Raw genomic sequence first — 26,253 nt, 5'->3', positions numbered from 1 at the left:
ATTTGATGTCAAGAAAGAATACAAGCATGACTGCAAGGTTTGGGGCCTGAGCAGCTGGAAGGACTGACTGCTGCTTTGATGACAGCACATGTTGGAGGAACAGGTCTGGGGAGTGAAATTGAGTTTGGCTTCAGATCTGAGACTCTTCCGAATACTCTAAGTGAGGGCCGGCGTCTGGAGTACCACAGGAGGCTCTAGGCTGAAGACAGCGTGTAGGAGTGGAGTCGGTTAATATGATTATTAACTGGATAGTGTCTCCCCAAAATTCATGTTCACACAGAACCTCAGAATATTATTTGGAAATAGTCTTTGCAGTTGCAATTAGTTATGGGACTCAAAGTGAAATTATCTTGCATTCATGGCAGGCCTTATAAAAAGAGGAGAGAACGCAGAGACAGAGGGTTTGTGAAGATGGAGGCATAGATTGGAGCAATGCGTTTGCAAATCAAGGGGGCGCCATGAACTGCAGACCCCACCATAAATGGGAAGCAAGGCTGGGGACGGTTCCCTGCACAGCCTCTAGAAGGAGCCAAACCTGACAGCACCCCGATTTCAGACCTCTGGCCCCCGAATGGTGAGGAAGTAGGTTTCCGTTGTTTTAAACCACCTTGTTTGTGGTACTTTGCGAGGAAACGGACGCGGGGCTCAGCCTGTAGAGGGTGTTTACAGCATGGGTCTGAATGATGCCCTCCAGGACCTGCGACAATGTGCGCTGACGCCGGGGGGAGGTGGCCCAGCAGAGGAGCTTCGCGAGTCTTCTTAGTAACCAGTGAAAAGCAACGAGGAAGAAACAGACGGTGCATTTCCAAAGTAACTCTGGCCAGTGCTGCCTCTGCAGCTCTCTGGGGGAAAGCTCCGTAAAGACTGAAAATCAGGGAAACTCACTCCTACCCTTGTGCCCAGTACTGAAGCTCTGTGCCCAGTACTGAAAACCATCCTTACAATATCAGCATTAACTTGGAGTGGCGTTACATATTTTTAAATATCCGCTTTACTGGGATAATTTACATACAGCAAAATGCATCCATTCCCAGGGTCCACTTCAGTGAGTTTTGACAACTGTGTTCCAGTGTAACCACAACCCCCATCAAGATCTAGAACCTTCTACTCCCACCAGCTTCCCTGAGCTCCCTTCCTATCAATCCTTCCCCTTCTCTGCCTGCTCCAGGCAACTGCTCACCTGTTTTCTGTGACTAAATAGAAGAGGCTTCCCCTAGGGTTTTCCATACTTGGAACCCTACAGAAGGCACTGTCTGGGCCTGCGTCTTCGCCCCGATGAACTGTTTCCAGAATCCTCTGGGCAGCGGCCTCCTCTCCTGGGCTGCACTAGGATCGGCTGGGGCAGGCTGTGCTTCTCTTACCAACCCTGCTTCGGTGACACGGGGTTGCTTGCTTGACACTGGCCGTGGTGTGAGTATTGACCTCACAGAAACGGGCCAGGGCTACCAGCAGGGGCTGCGTTCTCCCAGAGCATTGGAGGATACACATCTGCCGGTTACCCACTGGCCATGTCTTTTCACATTCAGAGTAATTTCCTGATCACTCTTCTGCCCAGATGAGCAAAAGTCCAGTCTCCATGATTGCCCTGCCCCTCGCCTGCTCATAGCTCACCCTCCCCTATTCCCAGGAATCCCAGGAGCCCGCCTCGAGGGCCGTATCCTGCTTCCAGAGGCATCGTGGACAGAGAAAGGAAGCCTGAGGCCCATCCCTGGCTTGACTGCGTGGGACGCATTCTCTGCTGCTCTTGCTTGCCTCATATGGAGCGGAGAGCAGGCACTGAGATGGGGCCATGCATGGTGATCCGCTAGAGTTAGTTCAGAACCTTGTGCACACAGACCAGAGGGGGTTTTCAAAGGAAGCTGACACCACCGCGAGCTGAGGGTTGCTGTTCTCACGCATGCTCAGTGGCGCTCCCTGAGTGCTGAGTGCCATGGTCGGTGAGAGAAGAGCTTCCTGATGAGCCTCAGACTGGGCTGAAACCAGCCGAATCTGTCCAGGATCCTGAGTCCTGGTTTCCTGTTGACTCTTCCTTCCCTCACGACCTATTTCCCCTGGGAACTCTCAATATTCTTTTGGCCAGTGGGCTTCCATTGAGGCCATCCTAATCATCAGAGAGGTTTTAGTCTAGTTAAACCTGTAAAGAAAAGGTGTTTCTTTTTTTCCCAGGGGTGCCCTTGGCCCTGATACAGATTTAACTACCTTCCTCCAAGAGCCTTAAAGTTTTGCAAACTCACAGCCAAGCAAAAGGCAGCTGCAGTCTAGCCAGCCTCGAAAGGTCTTACAACTTTCTGCAGTGGCCAGCTTGTCCTCTGTTTCCATGCCTTCCAGAATCAAGATCAGTTCTAAGGTTTCTTACTATTTCTACCAAGAGACGGCCATCAGCATTCCACAGACAGTTTCTCCAGCTGTGCACGATGCCTGTACTTATTGTTAGCACCCTCTTCTCCCCAGCAGTTCCCACTATAAATTCCTCAGGTTTCACAGATGTGTTGTATTTGTAGGGAAACAGAAATGCTCCGGTAGAATACTATCGCTCTTTGTACAGAAACCTGACATCTAGTACTTCTGAATTCTAATCCTAGTTCTGTTAACAACTGGCTTTGTAGCAGCCTAGATAAGGTCAAGCTATTTCTCTGTGTAAGAGAAAAACCTAACCAGTAGCAGGGGCATAGTAGTCTATGTGCCTTCCCTCTGGGCCTGTGGTTAGTCAGCAATGGGGACTTTGTGAACTGCACAGACCAGCGCCCCACAGTCTGTTTCACTTCCAGTTTATCCCATTGTCTCATGTGGGATAATTTAATCATTCGGTGCTTTTTCACCCTTCAGTGTAACAAAATAATGTACTAAGCACCTAGCAACTTGGGGTTTGCTTGAGGTTGTTATATCTGATTAGATATATCTCTATTAGATATTAGATGTGTCTGTACACATAAAGTATGATATATTATATCCCCGCAAGCCAAACAGGCACCGTAAAACCAGCTTATAGCATTGAGAGTTGAAAGACCCCTCAGAAGGCAGATCAGTGACCAACAACTGGGCGAGAAATTCCCTTTTCAGTGCAGCCTCTTGAGTAGTTTCAGAGCTCTCCTGTGGCAAGTGAATTGTTGGATAGTAATGACTTGTTTCATGTGTTAGAAAGTTCTCCTTTGGATGAGCTGGTATCTACGGAAACTTCCCTTATTCTACTTTTGTCTCTGCACCTAGCATAGTTCCTGGTACAGTATATAATGAACCCTCAGGAAATATTAGGGGAACTGAGAACAAGACTATTTTCTTCTACACAGTAGCTCTTTAAAATTTGAAGGTAGCCCTCATGTTGCCCCCTAATTTTCTCATTTTGGGACTAAACACACTTGCTGTAATTTTTTATGGAGGGACGTGGCCCCCAGTGTGTGGCCGTGGAGGGGTGTGGCCCCTAATGTGTGGCCGTTCAGGTTGCATTTCTGAATGCAACTCACATCACTTCTAAGGTAGAGTGCCCAGGCCTGGAAGAAATGATGCATTTCTCGACTGATGAGCATAGCACTCCGTGGACCCCTTGCTGTCCACATCTGGAATCCCAGTTGAGGTGGATTGATGGTGCCAATGGCCCCCGTGAATAGGCTCCTGGTACTCCCATCCTCTGGGATATGATCCACGGCTCCCATTGCAGGTGGAGTGTCTGCTTCCCCACCCAAGTCTTCCTTGGCCTGAGACTTGCTTTGGCCAGTGGAATGTGGGAAAAGTGAGGCTGTGCCAGTTGCAGGCTGTGCCACCAGGTCTCTGCTGGCAACCAGCTTCCATCATGACAGCAGGCTGGGGCCGGCCTGCGTGAGGGTGACAGAACATATGAGGCACAAGAATTGTTCCTGCTAAGGCCATTCTGGACCAGCCTGCACTGGCTGACCAATTGACTGGACAGGGAGTGTGCTGGGCCGGGTCACAGTGGCCCTAGGACCACCCTGGAGACTCGTGGGCAATGTTGAATGGTTATCACTGTGTGCCACTGAGGTTTTAGGGTTGTGTCTCTGGCAGTGTTGTTTTGGCAATAGATAATTGATACACCCTACTACCAGCACTGCCCAAGACTGGATTATCTATGACAGTGACTTATATCAGGCTTGTGACCTATGACCTTCATCTGATCACTTTTACATATACCAATTTCCCTACCTGTGCCATCCAACATGGCAGCCACCAGTCGTATGTGACTACAGAGTGCTTGAAGTATGTTAGTCTTAACTGAGATGTGTTATAAATGTAAACTTCCCACCGGATTTTGAAGACTTTCTACAAAAATCTAAACAATCTCACTGATAATTTTTATTGATTACATGTTGAATGTATTATCTTTTAGGTATATCAAGTTAAAATAAAAATATTTGGAAAATTAATACTTTCAGTTTGCTTTGCTTTGTTTTGTTTGTTTGTTTGTTGTTTGAGACAGAGTCTTGCTCTGTTGCCCAGGATGGAGTGCAGTGGAGCAATCTCAGCTCACTGCAATCTCCACCTCCCGAGTTCAAGAGGTTCTCCTGCATCAGCCTCCCAAAGAGCTGGGATTACAGACATGTGCCACCAGGCCTAGCTAATTTTGTATTTTTAGTAGAGATGGAGTTTCACCATGTTGGTCACGCTGGTCTCGAACTCCTGACCTCAGGTAATCCACCTGCCTCGGCCTCCTAAAGTACTGGGATTACAGGTGTGAGCCACTGCACCAGGCCTCGGTTTGCTTTTTTGAATGTGGCTACTAAAAAATTAAAATGACATGTGTAGCTCATGTTATAGCCCTGCTGGACAGCAGCATTCCAGACAGAGCCCTGGAAGCCTATGTGATTCTAATTTCCTTATCTTCATATTTTATTGTCTTCAGCTCAGAATTCCAACCACGTGAGATAATATAGAATCTTGAGCACTATCTGTAGCATCTGTTGTCCGTCACAGATCTTAGAATTCAGCAGATTAGATAATCGGCTTTCCCTTTTTCATGCAACTCATTGATTTAAAATAATTCTGACCAGCACAAGGCCAATGGTATGATCCTGTAGCATTTCATTAATCAATTATTTTCATACCAAAAAAAATCACTTCCCATTCCTGGTGGTACAAAGTGACTCAATCAGCAAGAAATCTACCTAAGCAGCAGTGTCATTCAGCCTACGTTGGCCATTTTATCTCAGGGGATTTTATTTGTGTATTTTCTACTTTTTTGAGACGGAGTTTCACTCTTGTCACTCGGGCTGGAGTGCAATGGTGCAATCTCGGCTTACTGCAACCTCCACCTCCTGGGTTCAAGTGATTCTCCTGCCTCAGACTCCCAAGTAGCTGGGATTACAGGCACCTGCCACTGCACCTGACTGATTTTTGTATTTTTAGTAGAGACGGTGTTTCACCATGTTGGCCAGGCTGGTCTCGAACTCCTGACCTCAGGTGATCTGTCTGCCTCGACCTCCCAAAGTACTGGGATTACAGGCGTGAGCCACCGGGCCCGGCCTCTCAGGGGATTTTAAAAGAATCTGGGAGAGGCTTTGCTGAAGTCCAGATCTGCAGGAGGTGGTGCTGCCAGAGCACAGCGCTCAAGGCCTAGCCAGAACCGAACCAAGGCTGGCTGGGGCCGATACATGGGACGTGCTTGCCCCGTTTACTTCTAAATGCCCACAGGATGTTCATTAGACAGTGTGGCCTGAAGTGTTTCCTGATGTCGAGTCATGGCCGCCTGGGTTTCTTCACAGCTTTCCTTTTGGAGCTCAGGACGGCTGTCGTCTTGGGCTCCAGGGGTGCCTTTCCCCCTTCTCAGGTCACTTCCGGGTGCTGGAGCCAGCGCTCCGGACACAGGGCCCTGGTAGGTGGATGGGAGCTGTCTTCATTGAGGGGATTCCACGGAGCCACTCCCAGCCTAACACCAGATATAAAAAGCTACATTCATGGATGCAAGCTCAGTTTTCCACTTAACAAGTAAAGAGATTCCACTTGCAAGTTTGATTCAGTTCAATACCTTCCCTAATACCTCCTGTTTTACTTTTCTCATATATAATTCTTCCTCCTCTACAAAGGAACGCAACATTATTTTCCACTAAGCCCCTTCTAAGTGCCCCAGACCACCCCCGCTAACCCCAGTGTGCCCTGCACAAATGTCGGGTCCTGTGGATGCCTGGAGGTCATAATCGGGGAGCCCTGCTCTCTCTCCCGCACCTGGTTCTCTGGCTTCAGGCTGAGTCACACAGTCTCTCAGGCCTGGAGTGCTCTCTGACACTCGTCACTCTCTGACGCAAATACCTCTGCATCCTTCAGCGCTCCACCCTGGACCTTACTCCTGCTGCCCTGCTCAACGCCCAGGAAAGCTTCCCAGGACCGATCTGGATGTGGACGTCTGGGGCATGTTATTCTAACAATTTGAAGTAAGTTTCTTAGGATGGAAGTGCCCCTGTCCCCAGGTCAAAGTACCTGCTTTCTAAAGCCCAAGTCTAACACCCTTATTCCACTCTGAAGGCACGAACTTTGCCGAACCACCTCCACGCTGCTCCCCACGCCTCCCTGCAGTTTTCCTCCCTGGGTTCCTCCACAAACACGCTTCACTCTCCAGGGAACCTCCTAGCTCCCCTCCCTGCTGCCCCATGTCAGGCACCCTTGGGGATAAAGCCCTCAAAAGCATCTGCTGTGGGTGCATCTCCTGGCACGCCCGTCTACCGTAGCTCCTCTTAGAACTCCAGTCACAGGTGTCGATTCTGTTCAACCCACAGTCCTTACATCCTGGGAACTCCCTTGTGGTTTCATTATCTTTAATCTTTTGTGATTGTGTCAGCCAACACTGAGTTGCCTTTTATACAATAGGAGCAAGAGGAAGAAGGAGGAAGAGGAGGAGGCCGAGCTGCAGGGAAGAAGGATATGGAGAGTGGGGGACAGCAGTTACTCCCACCCTTGGCTGGTGACAACTAACACTCTTAGGGCTTGTTGAGTTAAAACCACAACCCCCCAGGAGGTGAATAGAGAGACTTACGAGAAAAAGAGAGACGAAGGCATTTGTGAACAGGTAAAGCAGGCTTTGTTTCCAGGCTGCTTGGAGGAAGTCTTAAGTAATGACGTTTACTGGGAATAACTAGAATAACTGATCATGGATAAAAGTCCCTTCTCTTGCTTTTATGTGTCCAAGAAAGTAACCCAGGAATGGAAGGCCATGGTCCCAGGAGACATTTCAATTCTAGGGACTAAATGCTGTGTGGGAGTCTGGACTGGGGGAAGATTCAGGTATCCAAGTCCAACGGGACGAGTGGAAACCGAGCACCACCTGATAGGACCAATGGCGAGAGCTCAGTGCCACTTCTGTGCGATTTCTGTCAGAAATGTTGGCCCTGTGTCTGGTCATAAGGAAACATGAAACAAACCCAAATTGAGGAACATCCTACACGCTGCCATTGTCCCATGTGCCAAGGTTGTGGTTCCCAGGAAAGAGGAAACAGACTAATTTTGAAGGGGACTAAAGAGACTCTGAGAAACAAACGTGTGTGATTCTAGATTGGATGCTTTTGCTAGGGAGGATGTTAATGGGGCCTGAATCTGCCTGCATCTCTGATTAGATGGTGGATGTGTGTTGTGGGCTGCACAAGGTCAGAGATAACCAGGTCTACACACTTTTGTGTCATTTCACTATGTCACACTTTTACTGATGCTATTTTACTCATACAGCCATACGCTACATGGAGCTCCCAAGCAGGCAATTCTTAGTGCTTCCCATCCACTCAGCTGTCAGAGCCACCGGCACACAGGCTCAAGCCACAAACCAGTCAGTACTGCAAACTGTACATCATAGTATACTTAATCAATACATAGATGTTATAGATTAAACATTCCACAATAAACAAAGTGACATTTAACATCAAGAGAAAGAGGATAGGAAAAAGGGTTAACAAGCTAGTCCAAGGAGAGTGACATGGACAAAAAGAATGTCCTAACTTGGCATGAGTGGTTGTCAGCATCAGCGTCGTGCAAGAAAGAATCCTTGATGTGGGCCGAGCCTTTGGTGACAGATGCTGGGTGCTTATCATGAGTGACGGCAAGATGGTGTCTGTTGAAACAGCCATTACCAGCTAGTGAAGTCCTGCTCTCTTTAGGTTCTTTATGGCCATAGAGTCCTCTGGTGAAGACCAATAGTGGAAGAGTGTGCCTGGGAATGTCCTTATCTGGTGCTTGAGTGCAGTCTTTATTGATGAGGCAAACATCTGGTCCCTGTGACGAGGTGCCTTTTGAAGTATAAGATGGAGTGTTTTTCTAAGATGGAGTTACTTATGTCAAGGGTGCTCTATGAAATTTGTCAGGGCCGTCGTGCAGGTATCAATTCTTCTTGCCTCCGCAAATCAATGAATCCTTGCCATTATTGCTCTGCGGTGGGCACACCTATGCAAACCTACCCCCAAAGTCCAAGGAAGCCGAGAAGTCAAAGAAGGAGGCTGACAAATTTGGTTTCTCAGGAAGAAACATTTAATAGGGACTTACAAACAGAACCCATGGTCTTGGGCAGCCATGAAACAACATGGCGGCACCCTGGGCTATGACCCCCCAGGTCCAGGGCTTCTACAGCATAGGGAAGGGATGTGTAGGACAATTGAAATAGATCCCCAGGGAAAGGCAAGAGTGCTATGTGAACCTGCCCAAAGGCAGGGGTTATTGTCAAAGTTGTATTGACCTAAGGGCAGGATTTAGATCTTACCCAAGCAAGCAAAAGATCTTACCCAGGGAACAGTACATAAAACAGAAATCTTAGAGGCCTTCCTGGAACAGGGGTTAATTAGAAGTCAGCATGGCAGATTAACGTCCAAGCTGGAGCTGCTTCAGCCTCCCAACTGTGCTCTTCGGATAGTAAAAAGCAAACTGGTCACATATAGCTTCTTTTATATTTTCTGCCTACCTTAAATGTAGGTTGTAAAACATAATAATGATAGGAAAAATGTTTTAAAGTCACTAAAAGAGAAACACAGAAAGGTAGGTTTGCCAGAAACTATCTTGTTTTGAAGAGTTTTGAATATTCTCCACAAAAGGACAGAACTACGTTCATTGAAATATGTTTGGTGATTGAATTGTCTACCAATGGAATCAATATTTTATTTTTATCATCATTTGTCTCTTTAACATCAGATATTTGGGGCCAGATCCCCTTTTCATTGATTTTTAATTATTAACTTTTCATTTTATTTGATCATTTGTTCTTTGTGGAGCACTAACATACAGAAACAGGCAAAAACCACTGAAAAATTGACTCTGAGCTCTGAGTGGCCCCTGTCTGAATGTCTTCATGTGACAGATGCTTAGAAATTTAATCCCAAGAAATAATAGGATTATATTTGGGAATGACAGCGACCATGTCCAGCTTAGTCAGAGTTTAAGTAAGGCTTCACCTTGGCACCCTTCCTCAGGAGAGGTGGAGGCAGGAATGGATGAAAGACTGAACCTTTTCATTCTAATAATTAAAACTTTGCTTTTGATTAATAAGTATGTCAGTCCAAAGCATAATAATAGGTACCAGCAGGTAATATTTCTAAATAATCAAATTGCAATATGCATTAAAGGAAGTAATTACCATGATGATTACAATGACTAAGGCTTGATTGTTCACGTTCATACTGAATCTCCAGATTCCTCTCATGTAGCACATTCTCAAGTCTTTATAATTCTGGTGTCAGTGGTGATGGACAGTTCTCATTTAAAAATAACTGAGTTCTACAGCACAGTTCCATTTGGCTACAGGAGGGAAAAATTGGATGCATTTTATTCCTTCACAATAAATGAATGTTGGTACTAATACTGGTTTCTTCAGCAAACATGAAGAAAGTTTATTTCCAAGTGGCTCTTTTGCTCACTCTGCCAGCATCCCACCGGCATATTTACAATGTGTATTTCAGCAAACCAAAACAAAAGGCTTACCTGTAAAATATGTGTGTGTGTACTGAAAAAAAATGTACTATTAGAACAATAAAAGCATATGTTGATCCCAGGATGGAACAGGCAGTGTTTACAAGTTTCCTAAGTTCTGCCTTAGTTTGGGATTTGCTGGCAGCAGCCCCTGCATTTGAGCGTGGGTGTGTTACCTGGGAGGCATCACCAGGGTCCTGGAAAGTGAGGGTGAGGGTGGGAAAGGAGGGTCCCTGATGAAAGGGGCATGGCCCAGGAAGGCTCCCAGGGGGATACCTGGGCTTGACTCCCCATGGGAACTCTGGCCAAGCCAGGGTAGAACATGCACCATGAACTTTCCCCACCCAAAGGGAGGGAGTGGGGATATTTATACACCAAAGGCCCATCAGACATTAAGTGGAGGCTGCTGCTTTGTGAGGTATTCGTTCTCCAGTACTTCCAGGCCAGCAGGCCCTGGTTGTCCACTCAGTCCATCAGCATTCCATCCTGCTCTTTTTGTCCAATTCCCCTTCTACACAGCTGTTGATAGTTTGTTGAAGCTCAGCATAAACATAGACAAGTTCCCCAGTACCCTTGAGTTTTCATTCTGAAGGTTCCTGTGTATACACATTAAATACATTTACCTTTTCTCCTGTTAGTCAATTGGCTGCATGCCAGGGATTTCTCAGTGAAGCTTTGGGGCCATGAAGTTGATACCAGTGACCTGATGAGAGAGTGAAGACAGCACTTTGTCCTTGTCCACATCACTGCATATCTCAGCACTATGTTCACATCTTCTGTCAACATTGACATCAAGGTCAGTGTTTAGGGGTATGAGGAGTCACAAATGAGCAATGTTTCCCCTAGAGTGTTGGACGTGGTGGGAGGAAAAGGTTCCAGGTTGGGGGTTGCAGCCATCTGTGCAGGGGGTGCAGTACCATGCTGTCTGGCCTCAGTGATATTAGGGTGGCCTTGGAGGAGGTGAATGGGTGCTGCTACCAATGTATGGCAGGAAGAGGACCTGAGTGATTTTATTTTTTGTCATAATAATTTGCTGAAAGGACTGTCCCTCCTTCTCAGTCTCTTAGTTCATCCCTAAGGGAAGCAGTGAGGCTCTCCCACCATTTGCCAAGCAGGAACTGTGCTTGGACACTCAGGACTGCTACACCTGCACTCTGACTCCCAACAAGGAAGTGTGGGGTATCTCTAAGTGTCTGTGGTTGCAGATGAGTTTCTGTTTCCCTTGCCCTCAACCAGCCTCTCAGGAGGTCAAGGTTCTTTACTGGGTGGAGAGCCAAACTTTCATTCTCTGGTTCTCTGAGTACTGTCTGTGTGAGTGCTGTGGGCTGAATGTGTTCCCCAAAATTCATATGTTGTAGCCCTCACCCCCAAGGTGATGGTATTAGAAAGTGGAAAGTGCAGGTGGTGATTAGATCATGCGGGCAGAGCCTCATGAATGGGATTGGGGCCTTTATAAAAGAGGCTCAAGAGGGTCGGCTCATCCCTTCCGCCATGTGCGGACACAGGGAGAAGGTGCTATCTATAAACCAGGAAGTGGCCCTCACCAGACACCCAATCTGCAGCACCTTGATCTCGGACTTCCAGGCCCCAGAACTGCGAAGGCTGAACTGCTGTTCGTAAGCCACATGGTCAAAGGTCCTTTGTTATGGCGGTCTGAACAGACAAATGCCATAACAGTGTACCCCAGATTGGGCAGCTCAGGCAACCGACCTTTATTTTATTTATTTATTTATTTTTATTTATTTATTTTTTTTTTGAGATGGAGTCTCGCTCTGTCGCTCAGGCTGGAGTGCAGTGGCTGGATCTCAGCTCACTGAAAGCTCCACCTCCCAGGTTCACGCCATTCTCCTGCCTCAGCCTCCCCAGTAGCTGGGACTACAGGCGCCCGCCACCTCGCCCGGCTAGTTTTTTTTTGTATTTTTTTTTTTTTAGTAGAGATAGGGTTTCACCGTGTTAGCCAGGATGGTCTCAATCTCCTGACCTCGTGATCCTCCTGTCTTGGCCTCCCAAAGTGCTGGGAGGCTTGAGCCACCGCGCCCGGCCCCGACCTTTATTATCTCAGTTTTGGAGGCCAGGCCTCTGAGGTCCAGATGTCAGCAGGGTTCGTTCCTGCTAAGGCCACGAGGCAAGGATCTGTTCCAGGCCCTTCTCCTAGGCTTGCAGCTCGCTGATCTCCTCAAATGTGTGTTTGTGTATCTGTATCCAAATTTTCTTTTCTTTCAAGGATACCTGTCCTATTGGATATTAGGACTACACTCATGACCTCATTTTAACCTGATCATCTGGGACAGATACTGGGGGTCAGGACCTTGACATCCTTTGGGTGAGGGACACATTCAGCCCATGATAATTCTGTTCTAATCATCTTTCAGTCACCTTTTCCATTGCACATGGCAGTGCCTCCAGGAATCTTCCCCACCAAAATGTCTACTCATATTGCTTCTGGCTCCACTTTGTAGAGAAACCCTATTTTCTCCATGGCAGCCAAGGGCACGTCCCTCAGCCTGCAGAGTCACCCTCCACAGGACCTTTGCAGAGCAGCGTGGGCAGCCTTAGTCGGCACCTCAGTGGCAGCCTCAGCTCCAGACTTGTTGGAAGCATGCTGGTGTTCCAGGTGGAAGGACTCTGCCTTGGGAACTAAAGCCTTGGAGACCCCAGAGATTCAGGAATGGGATACAGCAATTTTGAGGACGTTTTAGCAGATGTAATTTCATGAAGAATTACACTCTTTTGGTTGCTGGAACCATGAATTTTAGCCATGGATATTGACTTGGAGCATTTGTACGTGGTACAGATTGCATCATAACATTTCAAGGTGCTGTGCCCCAGTTAATGCTATAAATAGGTCTTCCATAGTTGATTCCAGCAATCTTTTTTTTTTTTTTTTTTTTTTTTTGAGACAGGGTCTCGCTCTGTCGCCCAGGCTGGAGTGCAGTGGCCGGATCTCAGCTCACTGCAAGCTCCGCCTCCCGGGTTCACGCCATTCTCCTGCCTCAGCCTCCCGAGTAGCTGGGACTACAGGCGCCCGCCACCTCGCCCAGCTAGTTTTTTGTATTTTTTTAAATAGAGACGGGGTTTCACCGTGTTAGCCAGGATGGTCTCGATCTCCCGACCTCGTGATCCGCCCGTCTCGGCCTCCCAAAGTGCTGGGATTACAGGCTTGAGCCACCGCGCCTGGCCTATTCCAGCATTCTTTAATGCCAGTCACTTGGATTTGGTGAGGATGGGATAAGCCTGCTGGCTATCACCACACAGCTTCACCCCATTCACAGGGAGCCGGATTTCTTGGAAGCTACATTCAATGGGATATCATCACGGTCATCATGGCGTTCAGGGACTCTGCTGAGATGAGCAGAGGTACAACAGGCAGGAAAAGCAAATCGGAACTCAGAATCAGGGTCTATTGTAGTGAGAGCAGAGATCTGCCCTTCCGTGCTGGAAGAAGCCCGTGTAATCGTCCTGACTCCAGGCGGCTGTCTGGTGTTTCCCACGTTGCAGTACCACAGCGGGGGCTCAGGTTCGGCACGTTGAGCAAAGGTGTTAGTCAATCTTGGTGAAGGAAGCCCGATCATAACTGAGTCCCCTGCCTTGCCCGCTGGCATGGCTGCCAATAGGGGCCGGCTGGCATGGTCAGAGCAGAGCCTGCTGTTCCAATGATTTTGCAGTGGGCCTCTCCTGGAGGACATTGCATGGGATGATTTTTTTGTGCTGGGCCCATTTGAAGAGCAGCAGTCCATCCACACACACCCTTCTCCAATCTCCCTGACACTCGTTCCCCATCCTGAGCATCTCTCTGGTGAAGCCACTGACCTTGAGCAGTTATGAACTGAGGTTCTCATGGGAGGCCCTGGCAGGCCAACCATCACGTGTGCTCATCCTCCCTGAGATGATCTTTCTCCTCTATTGCACCTCAGAATGCTCTGAACTGGGCCCCATGTCCACTTCCAGCTTGGGCCAGCACAGTGCACTGTGAGCTCTATGAGGCCAAGTCTTCTCATCCTCATCAATTTGCACAGAAAATGCCCAAGGAGCCATGGGCTTGGGTTGAGATAGAGCTAAACATGCTGGAAATGTGAGCAAACTGTGTACGCAACTTACCGATGCTTCCAGGCCTGCTCAGGTCCAGGTCTGAATGTGCTACTTAATTGATGATGAAATGGGGTTAAGCATGCCTGAATTTAAGACCACATGGGTCATGTAATACCTTGGGCATGCTGTGCATGATTGGCAACTCAGGCTCACGCATGTTTGGTCTTCAGTGGACGGGCTATAAATACCAACAAGAGCTTGACCCCCAGATCCAGGGACCTGCTCTGTGGTTTCCCAGTTGGGGCCTCCTTAGTCTCCTTTTGATGTTTCCCCCTAGTGCCCCATAGCCTCATTCCGGGGATCCTAATCCACGGAAGCCACTGGGGGCTCACAGCACCTCTGGTCATCGGAGCCTGGGAGCAAGGTTATCTGGCCTGGGCCACTCTGGGAATTCTCATCTTGTCCTCAGACCCACAGAAAGCTGGCCTCTTTTCAAGTCATCCAGTAAATGGTTTGAATAAGATAATCAAATATGTTGATTAAAAATCCAAAGAAGGGCTGGGTGCAGTGGCTCACACCTAAAATCCCAGAAGTATCACTTGAACTCAGGAGTTCAAGACCAACTTGGACAACATGGTGAGACCCTGTCTCTAAAAAAAAAAAAAAAAATTGCAAGGAAGTCTCAAAAGAGTTCAGCCTTCTCCTTAATAGTAAGGAATTTTAATTCTGGATGCCTGGATCTGCGGGAACAACTCCAAAAACACAGACCCCTTTGAGACTGGAGGATTTATTTCCCACCCTCTGATTCACGTGTGTCTTTTCAATACAACACAACTTTCTAATCCTGTTTTCTCAGCAATGAAAGCATCACTGTAGTGCCCAGTGTGATGTCTGAGAGGCTGTCCCTTGACTAGCACTCTTCCTTTCCGGGCACACAGACGACTAAATTACCCCAGTTGGTAAAAAGTCCAGTGAGCCAGTTTAAGGAGAAGAGCTGAACACCTCCGTCCAACTTCACACTTACTGGGAGAGCTTCAGAAGCTCCCACTGGGATGTGGAGCATGGAAAGACACATTTCTAGGGAAATGAGGTCTCACGCATTAGTGTGGAGCTTGGAGCTTGGGGATATCTGATATCTGGTGTCTGCTGCTTGTGTGCTGCTGTTCCCCAGTTTCTAGCATCACTCATGGCCCCTAAGCCACACTCCTCTTTCCACTCGAGGTGTCTGATTATGAAATTCACTCCTCTAAAGCCCATCCAGCATATGTCACAATCATACAATAGACTTTTACTTAATGTGTGGGGATGGTGGAGGGATGCCTATGTTGTAGCAAAGGCCAGGACAACCTGAAACTAAATATGAGAAATTTCTGCCTCTAAATTCCTGTTATTATATTATGCCAGTAATATCTCTCCAACTCCAGCCTAGATTGACCTGTGGGCCTACATTAGCAGATTCAAAAGCATCCATTAGCAGATAATCCTCATCAATAAGGAACAGATAAGCCCACAGTTACTTCGCTTATCTATTGTACCACCCAAGGGTTCCCAAGAAACTTGTTAGTTTTTGCTTAGCATTTTCACTTTTCCACAAATATAGCACTCTGTAAAGAGGCAGAGACTGGCAGCACTAGTTATTATTTGCGCTCTGACTACACTGAACATGGGCTTGCTGACTAAATATCAGAGTATTAGAATGGACTTGGTGTGTGAGTAAAGTAAGTGAGGGTTAAAAGGAATGAAGTGCTGCATTCATAGATGATAGTATTAGGTTGGTGCAAATCTAATTGTTGTTCTTGCCATTACTTTTAATAGCAAAAAACTCAATTATGTTTGCACCAATCTAATAAAATTTCATAATTAATTTTCCTGAGATGTGGCAGGGGCAAAATTAACAAAAATAATGGGAAATTTAAATAAATTATGGGTGATAAAAACCACCATCCATTTTTAAAGGAAGCAAGGGTTTTGATCAACAGTATTCTTACATTTGTAGTTGACACCAAGGACAATGACATCCCATCCTGACATAGTCCTTGGAACCAAGTTAGAGACAATGCCCTGGGTTGGATAAACCCCATGTCTGAAACCAGATGGGGAGCATCCCGCTGCCCTTTTTTTTTTTTTTTTTTTTGAGATGGAGTCTCGCTCTGTCGCCCAGGCTGGAGTGCAGTGGCCGGATCTCAGCTCACTGCAAGCTCCACCTCCCAGGTTCACGCCATTCTCCTGCCTCAGCTTCCCGAGTAGCTGGGACTACAGGTGCCCGCCACCTCGCCTGGCTAATTTTTTGTATTTTTTACTAGAGATGAGGTTTCACGTGTTAGCCAGGATGGTCTTGATCTCCTGACCTTGTGATTCACCTGCTTCGGCCTCCCAAAGTGCTGGGATTACAGGCTTGAGCCACCACGCCTGGCCATCCCGCTGCCTTTTAACTAATCTGTCATTGGGCCACCGCTAGAATGTTCTGGGGACTAGGTAGTCTTTGGAGGGTTAGAAGGCAATGCAATACGTGTATCACCCCGCCCTCAGTCCCCAGCCCCTTCTCTGTCTTACTCAGTTGGCTAAACCACAGCCCTTGCTGAATTCACCTCTCCTCCTACTCAGCTACTGCACCTACATAACTGAATGCGTTTGAAAAGAGAGAGAACATCGTGGCGACTGCTTCATTTTAAGTTTATGGCTGCTGACTGGGCAGTTAGAATTCTCTAGCCCCTTGCTTCTCTCTCTTCCTGGATGACTGATTTATTCCTTTTCCTTTTTTCTGAAAACTAGGATGCCTCTTTTTCCATCTTCCCCCTCAGCGGATGCCTTGTTTCCCTATTTCCCTGAGAAGATAGGAGCAATCAGAAGAGAGCTCCCATGGCCGCTCACCAACACACTCACCTGTCTCCCAGCCTCTGTGCCCCCGGGCTCCGCCTCCTCACCTGCTACGGGGGAGACCAGCCCCATCCCTGCCACAGCCACTTCTCCAGGGGGTGCACTGAGTGGCTGCCCCTTTGTCTACTTGACAGACACTTCTCCCTTCTCTTTCCTTCACAGTCAGCATTTTCCTCTTTACGGGGTCATTCTTACCAATATGACCCAATCTTAAACAAAATATGTTTTGCTCCAGTGTCATCTCCAGCTGAGACCCATGTCTGTTTCTCTTCATACAGCCTCTCTGGAATAAATATTTACATTCTTTCCTGTGTTTATCCCTCTCCCAGTCAGGTATCCTCCCACACCCCACCACGCCATCAAGCATGACCCCACGTGGCACGAGAAGCTCATCTGGTTGCCAGGTGTGTGCCAGGTGGGGCGGGGCCCAGATGTGCCTGCCCTGTGGATTTTCCAAGTCTTCAAGGGCTGCCGGGTGGGGGCTCTGAAGCTTGATCTTACTCCAAGACCACAGTGATCTTCAAGTTGCTACATGCAGTGGTCAATTTTCAGTTTTATGCTGCTTGTGGTCAGCAGCATTGACATAGCAGGGCGTTCTCTCCATCTGGAGGCGCCTGCTCCTCTTGGCCATCTGCTCTCGCTGCCTCGGTGACCTCATCCATCTGCATGCTGGTGGCTCCTCAGTGCACGCCCCCTGCCAGAGCTCCACCTTCAATTCCATTTCTCACCGAGCACACCTGATATCTGCACTGGAATCTTCTTGTTTATTCTTTATTTTGTTTATTTATTTATTTTTTGACACAGAGGCTGTCACCCAGACTGGAGTGCAGTGGTGCAATCTCGGCTCATTGCAGCCTCCACCTCCCAGGTTCAAGCGATTCTCCTGCCTCAGCCTCCTGAGTAGCTGGGACTAAAGGCACATGCCAACACGCCTGGCTAATTTTTGCATTTTTAGTAGAGCTGGGGTTTCACCTTGTTGGTCAGGATGGTCTCGATCTCCTGACTTTGTGATCTGCCTGCCTCGGCCTCCCAAAGTACTGGGATTACAGGCGTGAGCCACCAGGCCCAGCCTAGTCTTTATTTTTAATCGACAAATAATCATTGATTAAATAATCATTGATCAAATAATCATTGATGTACAATCATTGTACATATTTATGGTGTACATAGTGATGCTTCAATAGGTGTGATGTACAGTGATTAGAGGAGGGTGGTTGGTATATCCATCACCTCAAACACTTATCATTTCTTCATGTTGGGAAAGTTCAATATCCTCCTTCTAGTCATTTTAAGTGATACGATATAAATTCTGATCATCCTGCAGTGGCATGGAACACAAGGACTTATTCCTCCTGTCTAGCTGTGATCTTGTGTCCTTTCACAAAACCCTCCCTATCCTCTTCCTCCTCCCCTTCCCAGCCTCTAGCATCCTCTGTTCTCTTTTTGCTTCTTTGAGATCCACTTTTTTTTTTTAGCTTCCACACATGAGTGAGAACATGCGGCGTTTAACTTTCTCTTCCTGGCTTGTTTAACTTAGCGTAACGTCCTCCAGTTCCACCCATCCTACGGAGCAGGCCAGGAGTTCCTTCTGCTTTCTGGCTGGGTCGCATTCCACGGGTATAGACAACTCATTTTCCTTACCCATTCCTCTGCCGATGCACACGTCGGTTGGTTCCATGTCTTGGTTCCTGTGAATATGCACCGGGATGTTCTGGGGGCTGCTTTAATGTCTCAATTTCTTAACCGGCTTCCTGTGAACACACCCTCCCACCCTGGACCCGCCTCCCCCTCATATTCCCATCGTGTTGAATGAGCACCTTTTACTGCACAGGCCAGAGAACTGGACCCATCCTCTATGCTTGTCCTTTTGTCAAATCTCACATCCAGTCTGCCAGTAAATCCTGTTGACTTTGTTTCCACAATACTCCCCTCATATCTTACCTGGATGTCTTCCTAATTCTGCCTGAAATCCCTTGAAACCATTTTCAACACTGCTGACAGAGTCATCTTAGAATGGAAGTCAGATAATGTCACTCCGAAGTTCTAGTAGCATCCCGTCTCCTCTGGAGGAGGCAAAGTCATGCAGCGGACTGTGAGGCCCTGCGACCAGCCCCTAGTCTCCGACTGCAGCTCTCATTCCTCCCTGGCTCACCTCACCCTCACTGAGCTTCTTCATTGCTTTGAACATGTCAGGCAAATTCTGCATCGAGGACTTCACCCAAGGTGCTTTTCCTCCAGGTACACACGTGGCTCACTCCTTCCCCTCTTCCGGGGCTCTATTTAAATGCCACATTCTCAGTGAAACCTCCCCTGTTCACCCTCATTGAAATGGCAACAGACTCAACAATCCCCACCTACTTCCCTGCTTGATTTTTCTCCATGGTATTGGCCAACTTCCATACTACATATCTTTTCATTCTTTTTTTTTTTTTTTTTGGTTATTACCTGTGTTGCATGACTAGAATGGAAACCCCATGAGGCCAAGACTTTTACTTATTTTAGTCACTGCTATATCCCTTGTGCCTGGAGCGGTGCCCAGCATACAGTGGGCATCAGGAAGTGTTTACTGGAGGAATCACTGAACTGCCGTGCAGTACAAAGAGGACGTGGAAGACCTAGGGCTTATTTTCTGAATTCACTACTCCTGGCTCATACCTTCTTGGGAGATTACTCAACGCATTTTGTGCTGATTTCTTTCCATCTACAAAATGAAAGTCACAAAGTCCATTTTCCCAAAATTGTTTGTCAGGATTAAATGAAATAATAAACATGATAAGTACTTTCTAAATTGTATTACAAATGCATTAACAATGCTATTTATAATCATTTGAAAAATGATTTATAATCATTTGAAAAAGGAAGGAGAGGGGTGGACGAACTAGAGATGTAGACTCTCACTTCTGTCCCTGCAGAAGCCGTTGGCTTTGCCTATCAAGCGATAATTTTTGGACTTTCCTTAGGGGATTTATAGCTTGTTTATTGTAGACCTAGGTGGAGAAGGTAACCTAGATTTCCCCTCAAATTACGAGGTTATTCTTAAACTGAGGGCTGACAGTTGCCTTGGGAGTATGGAAACTCAGGGGTTTCTGTGTCCTCAAATCAGTTAAGTTGTGACATGAGGCCACAGATTGTAGAAAATGGCTAACAAAACAACATGAGTATTTTAGGGGGGGAAACTCTCCTTTACGCTTGGGATATGCCTTCTTTTGTGGCTGCCACTGACCTGCAGTGGGATATTGGTGAGATACTGATTCTCTATTCACTATGTGTTTACTCATAAAGCATATGTCATATGGTATTTTCAGGTTTTTTAAATTCTCTTAAGAAACCTGTAGAGCCTTTCAGAGAACTTTACAATCATTTGAATTAATTCATAATTTCCAAGAAGAATCAAGAAATATTCCACAGATCAATAATTCTGAAACAAAGAAAAATTTACATCTGAAATTGAAATTACCAAGTGACCTAGTTACATCAACCCATCTTCCTTCCTCCACCTTATTTGTCTTCTTTCTGTGATCTGAAGTATGTGCTGAGGAATAAAACTTGTGGTGAGGAGGGCAGCCCAGCACACCACCCAGTGTATGGGTGAAGGAGGCAGCAGTGCGGCCGGAGAGGAGAGCTGGGCTGGGAGCACAGGAAGGTCCCCAGGACTCCGTGGTCATCAGTAAGAGAGGGCCCGCATGTATATGCTGGTGAACAGAAATCTCAACCTTTTCAAAGTCTGACATTTAAGAGAAAAAACTGTGGCTGCTGGTTGGTGGAACAGACACCTTCTTCTTTATTGGTAAGTTTTTTATTTTTGTCTTGGAATTTAGAAAATACTGTATTTCTTTTGTCTCAGTAATTGTTTTATGCTTTGGAGTTAATAGAATATTATAAACGTTTATGTTATCAAGTCATGCATTGTAAATATTTATTTATTTAGGCTACTTTAGTCATGCCAAAAAGAAAGAAGAGATGCTAACCTTTGGTGAGTCTATTATGTGACATACTCTATTCTAGAGACTTCGGTACGTGTTATTTTACGTAATTCTGAAGACAATCCTGGCAGGTAGGTGTTGGGCTACTTTAAAGAGTTAGGGAGGTAAAGTTACACAGCCAGAAGATGGCCGTGGAGGGTTGGGAGGCAGATTTTTCTGATCCTGTCTGTGTTCTTTCTATCTCACAAAGACATTCCATACCATCTGCAAGTCACTTTTGACTAGCACTAGAGAAAGAAGTGTAGAGACATTGGAAATGATCTAATAGACCACAATCACCTTTGAAAGAGCAGTCATCTCTCTGAACCATAACTGTAAGGAAGAAATGCAGATCCCACAAACCAAAATGGAACATGCTTCCCAAACTTAGGTTTTGAGCTCACCCTGGGTGCTGTGGCTGCTGCAGAACAGGGGGGCTGGTGGATCTAACATGAATGAGGCTCGGTGGAGGGGCTGGCTGTGTGTAGGGAGGCTGGGATGAACAAGGGCAGCAGGCGGCGTCACAGGTGAGGAGGACAGACCAGGAGGGAGGAAAGAGCCACAGCGTGCTGACAAAGGTGGGGTAGGGGTGAGGTGGGGGAGACACAGACAAGCCCACAGCCAGCTCCATGGAATGCACAGATGTGTCTGGAACGTGTGTCCCTGGATACATGGATGGTTCTGCTTCAAGAGAATTCTTGATGCTGCAATGCATCAGGAGGAGTTCTAGTGATACCATCGCCTCCCAAGTGAAAGTGATAAACAAGTGACAATCAGTTTCACTGTGTTGTGGGTGAATGTATTTATGTCATTTAACAATATTGCGATTCCATTTGTATGACAATCTCAGAGGCACTTGCTTTAGTTTTGCATTATGTCTTCCCTAATTAAACATCTGAAACCTCTAAGGCCGGACTTACCTGGAGCTCTCCTATCTAATAATACCAACCTCTAAGGCAGCATGAGAAAGAGGAAATGAACCCAGAGAGACTCTGCCCCAAAATAGATACCACAAAGCCCGTACCCAAACCTGGTGTGCTTTTCTCCCAGGGGAGACCCTCAGGTGCACATTCACATACACTGGCTCCTATTTTAGGTGCAGTTCTGATAAGGGGGCTGTTTGGTTTCCCAGCGCAGAGCTTATTGGAAGTGGCACATTCAGTGGGACTGTCACCTGCTGGAGTCAGGCATGCTGGAAGTGATGAGGAATGGCAGATGGCCAGGTGCAGTCAAGAGGTGCGCTGGAAGAACCCCAAAACACAGAGAGGGCAACTCAGTCGACCTCACATGAACCCATTTAATGTGGAAGCAGATACAGTAGTTCCAAGTATTGGAAGGATCTCAGTGTGGAACTTGGTGTGCTGCTGCAGATGAGAAAGCGCACGTCCCCAGCGGCTCCACGAATGGGGCCCAGGCAGGGTTGGACGATGCCCAGCTCCCCTGGAGACAGCCGGAAATCTCATCATATGTCTTAGCAATATTTTCACTCATCAGGTCCCAAGTTTTAAATGTTTAAAATGATCAGTTGAAAGTTAATTCGGAATAGGCTTCCCCAAGACCAAAATGTTGGTTGGACATTGCTGTGTTACTGAGGAAAATACAGTAAACAGCCAGTGCATCCTTCAGTGTTCAGTTGACTGTCAGAGAGGACGGAGCATCTAGGTAAGACATGCCTTCCTCTTTACTTTTAAAAGTGCTCCTATTTTGGGGGGTGGAATGAGAAGATTGATAGATGAAGAAAGGGAAAATGGAACAAAGAAAGGAGAAAGGGCAGGGCAAGGAAAAGTTTCCAGGATAAAATAGACAGGAGATCTTATGAGCAGAGGGTGTCAGGGCGGGGTGGGGTGGACTGGCCAGCCATGACCCGGGTAGGGGCCAGATCACACAACTATGACAGACGCGGCTCTGGGCTCTGACAACCGCATTGCAGCAGACAGGATCAAGATGCAAAGCAGGGGCTGGGCGCGGTGGCTCACGCCTGTAATCCCAGCACTTTGGGAGGCCGAGGCAGGTGGATCACAAGGTCAGGAGATTGAGACCATCCTTGCTAACATGGTGAAACCCCATCTCTACTAAAAATACAAAAAACTAGCCGGGTGTAGTGGCACGCGCCTGTAGTCCCAGCTACTCGGGAGGCTGAGGCAGGAGAATGGCGTGAACCCGGGAGGCAGAGCTTGCAGTGAGCTGAGATTGCGCCACTGCACTCCAGCCTGGGCGACAGAGTGAGACTCCATTTAAAAAAAAAAAAGATGCAAAGCAGGGCCCTTCGCCAGCCCACGCCAGAGACCGAGAGCTGGGTGTGGGAGGTCTCTCTGGCAGCTTCTGTCTCTTCCTCCTCACCTTCCCTTGATTAGGCTCATGTTATGAGGCCATCATCTTCCCTGTGCCGTCCCCACCTCCTGCCACACCAGCTGCCTGAGATCCTAGGGGCTGGTGGAGATGGAGGTTTGACGGGTTATAAATCACGTGACTTAGCTGAGAAGGTCTAGCTCCCTCCTGCTCCCAGGTGGTCTTCTGAGCAATGGTAGACCTCAAGAGGAGTTCAGAATCACAGGACTGCAGGACCCAGCCCTCGTCTACCCAGTCAGAACCTGCATTTGAACCCCAAGGAGAGGCAATTCATTAGCACAGTACACTTGGAAATCCTTCCTCCAGGCATAGGAAACCCCAGTCCAGAGGCATCACTTCATATTTCAGAGGGGTTACTGCCATTGAGTAGCCTAAATTTCAAACCCTGGCATGGAGATGAGCAGGGCCCTCTTCTCTATGCAGAGCTCCCTGGCCGAGGCTTGCTGTGATGGCGGCTGTAACCAGCCTGTGGCTCTGATGTCGCTGTGCACACGTCACCTTTTTTCATTTCTGTAGCAGTTTATAAATCAGTGGGGCTGTTCCCGGCAGACAGTAATGGAAATTAGCACTCTGAATCTGGGTCACTGAGCAGCGCTGTGAATCCCAGGGGAGGCCCCGGCCCTTAGATTTGCGTCCAATGAGGACCTGAGGCGACAATGTCTTCACAGATCCAAGGGAGGAGGCTTTAGACACATAAATTTGTGTAATTATCCAACTGCAAGATCATTCGATAGGAGGTCCCCAACTTAAAAAGAATGGGGCTTTCAGATTTCTTTCTGGTAGACAAACAGATGTTTTAGTAAATTGAAAAATCAGCCTTGTGAGTGTAATTAAATGACTATGTAATAAAATCAGTCATTTTCCTTTGATCTTTTTGTCAGAATGAGTCTTTTCAGGTTCTGTAAAGAATCTGTCTCCTCCCACATACATCGCCAAGACAGCGGCGGCCTAATGGGGGCTGTGCTGCCCCCTCCTCAGACGCTGGGTGGGGGTCTCACTGGTCCACCCTGACGTTGGCTGGCAGGTCAGAGAGTGCGCCAGCCAGACCCCAGTGCCTGGCACCCTCTAGATCTTGCAGAATGGCAAAGGAGGCTTTCTGCGGTCCTCATTCTGTGAGTGGACCTGTCCTTTCTCAAACACAACTTTGTGGAATATGATTGCAAGATTTGTAAGTAAGTCAGAGGAAACCTGGTTCTGCTGGAAGTCGGTTTTAGAGCTTCTGAGAGCTACTTCATTAATCATAAAGTCTTGTTGGTTCAACAATAAGTCTTTTTCCACATTCCTGGTGTTTAAGCAGGGTGCCTTGTCCAAAAACCTATATTTTCTATATCTCACTTGAAGCAAAATAGTATTGTACACTGTTCTGGAAACTAACACAGAAAGAAATTGTGACTATGGCAGCACTCAGACAATAGTGTATCTGGAAACATCTAGAAGGTGTTATTTTTCCAGCAGTGAAAATTAGTGATGTCCATAATAGTCACTATAATTAGTCCTTTTGCTTTCCTTAGAAATTCTGTTTCATTATACAACGAACTTATTTTGTTATTAAATGAAAGCACAAAGAGAAATTTGTAATTATTACATTTCTTACATTTCTACCTCCTTACACAAACCCCATTATGATTTTCATGTCTCTTCTCATACTTGTGTCAGTTTCTCACTTTTATTGCTAAAATTTTGCAAAACTGAGGCTGTATCTAGAATGTCATGGTCAGGGTTGGAAGTTTACATTTGAGACCTCAAAGAAAATTTTTCAAGGGGGATGCTCTGAAGAGCTCCCCATTTTCCTCCTAGTTCAAAGATCCTCAGGCATTATAAAGCGAATGAGTACTGGTGAGGTGGAATTCATTTCTGAAGCCGTAGCTGCCACCAGGAGGGAGCAGCCAGCAGGTGTGGATGAGCATTGTTGTATCTCCTTTCCTTAAAAGCTCCAGGGTCCCACTGCCAGAAGAGATCACGAGAGAGGATGCTGAACTCCTCGCTCTGTCTCTGGAGAACATTCCCGAGGTTGTGCTGGAGCAGGACGGAGCACTTTCTTATGCCGCCGTCTCCTTCCTGAACTCTCCAGAGCCTTGAAGTCTTTCATAGGGGCCTCCCCGCCCTCGCTCCCTCTTGGGAATTCTGTCTTTCCAGCACCCCGGACGCTTTCTGTTTTAGATCAAATTGACCTTTCTGGCTTGACACCCTTTCCTTCAGCACAAGAGGCAGCTGGGCCTTTCTCTGAGGCCTCCTCTCAGCCCACAGCGCGGCAGATCCGTGCCGGGAAACGCGTCCTCCCTCCTCCCAGCCCAAGCCACCTCCTCCCACCTGCATGGCTTTTGGCCAGAGTTTTTCTTTTGCTTCAACTGAGAGTAGAGCTGCTATTTCTCCCTGCAGGCACCCTTCACACACCAACGCAGCCGCTCCCGCGGTCTCCCGCTCCACCCCGCCCCCTCATTTCCACCGACCCTCTTGCTTCCTCAGGTGTCCGGGCTTCCCGCCTATGCCACCCCCTAGCAGAGAGGCACCCAGGGGTACCCTGACCATTGCAGAAGAGAAGGGCGACCGCCTCCCAATCCTGGACGCCTGCACTTCCACTAGCCCCAGAGTAGTCGGCCTTCCTGCTGTGGCAGCACTGTCCTGATTTTAGCCCAGACGTTTCTACTCTCCCGGAAGTCTCTGGAAAACTGGGAGGGTTGGCCCCGTAACCCTGGGAGTCCAACAGGAAGAGCCAGGAGGATAATGCTGCAGGAGATGCTGACCCGTCCCATGGGTGAGGGTTCCCTACCCTCCCGTGGTGGGTGGAGGGTGACTCCTGTCGTCCTCCTGTGGCCGGAGGGCTGTCCATCATCTGTCACTGATTCCTGTCCACTTCTGCGCTGTTCCCGAGGGCTGAGCACAAAATCTTCTTAGAAAACCAGAGTTCTGGGTGCTCAGATGGAAAGTGTCCGAGAATACTGCTGCATTCCGACCACCACAGCCTCTTTATCCCTCCCCACCACAGGCCGCGCATCCCTCCCCACCACAGGCCGCGCATCCCTCCCCACCACAGCCTCTTTATCCCTCCCCACCACAGTCCCCGCATCCCTCTCCGCCCCAGTCCCCACATCCCTCCCCACCACAGTCCCCGCATCCCTCCCCACCACAGTCCCCGCATCCCTCCCCACCACAG

The 26,253-nt window shown here is 47.7% G+C and overlaps 1 protein-coding gene across 1 annotated transcript in view; it reads left to right on the top strand.

Moving 5' to 3' along the window:
- Nucleotides 1-20,367: 20,367 nt before the first annotated feature.
- The window catches only part of CCR6 (chemokine (C-C motif) receptor 6), a 27,893-nt gene continuing 22,007 nt past the window's right edge, over nt 20,368-26,253 (top strand). The window contains exon 1 of the mRNA XM_011999627.1: nt 20,368-20,575. The gene's annotated coding sequence lies outside the window, so the exon portion shown is untranslated. The remainder of the gene's footprint in view (nt 20,576-26,253) is intronic.

This window comes from Mandrillus leucophaeus, unplaced genomic scaffold (genome assembly GCF_000951045.1).
Source record: "Mandrillus leucophaeus isolate KB7577 unplaced genomic scaffold, Mleu.le_1.0 Scaffold6, whole genome shotgun sequence".
NCBI lineage: Eukaryota > Metazoa > Chordata > Mammalia > Primates > Cercopithecidae > Mandrillus > Mandrillus leucophaeus.
The sequence above is the reverse complement of the archived record's forward strand: the minus strand, read 5'-3'. Positions and strand labels throughout refer to the sequence as shown.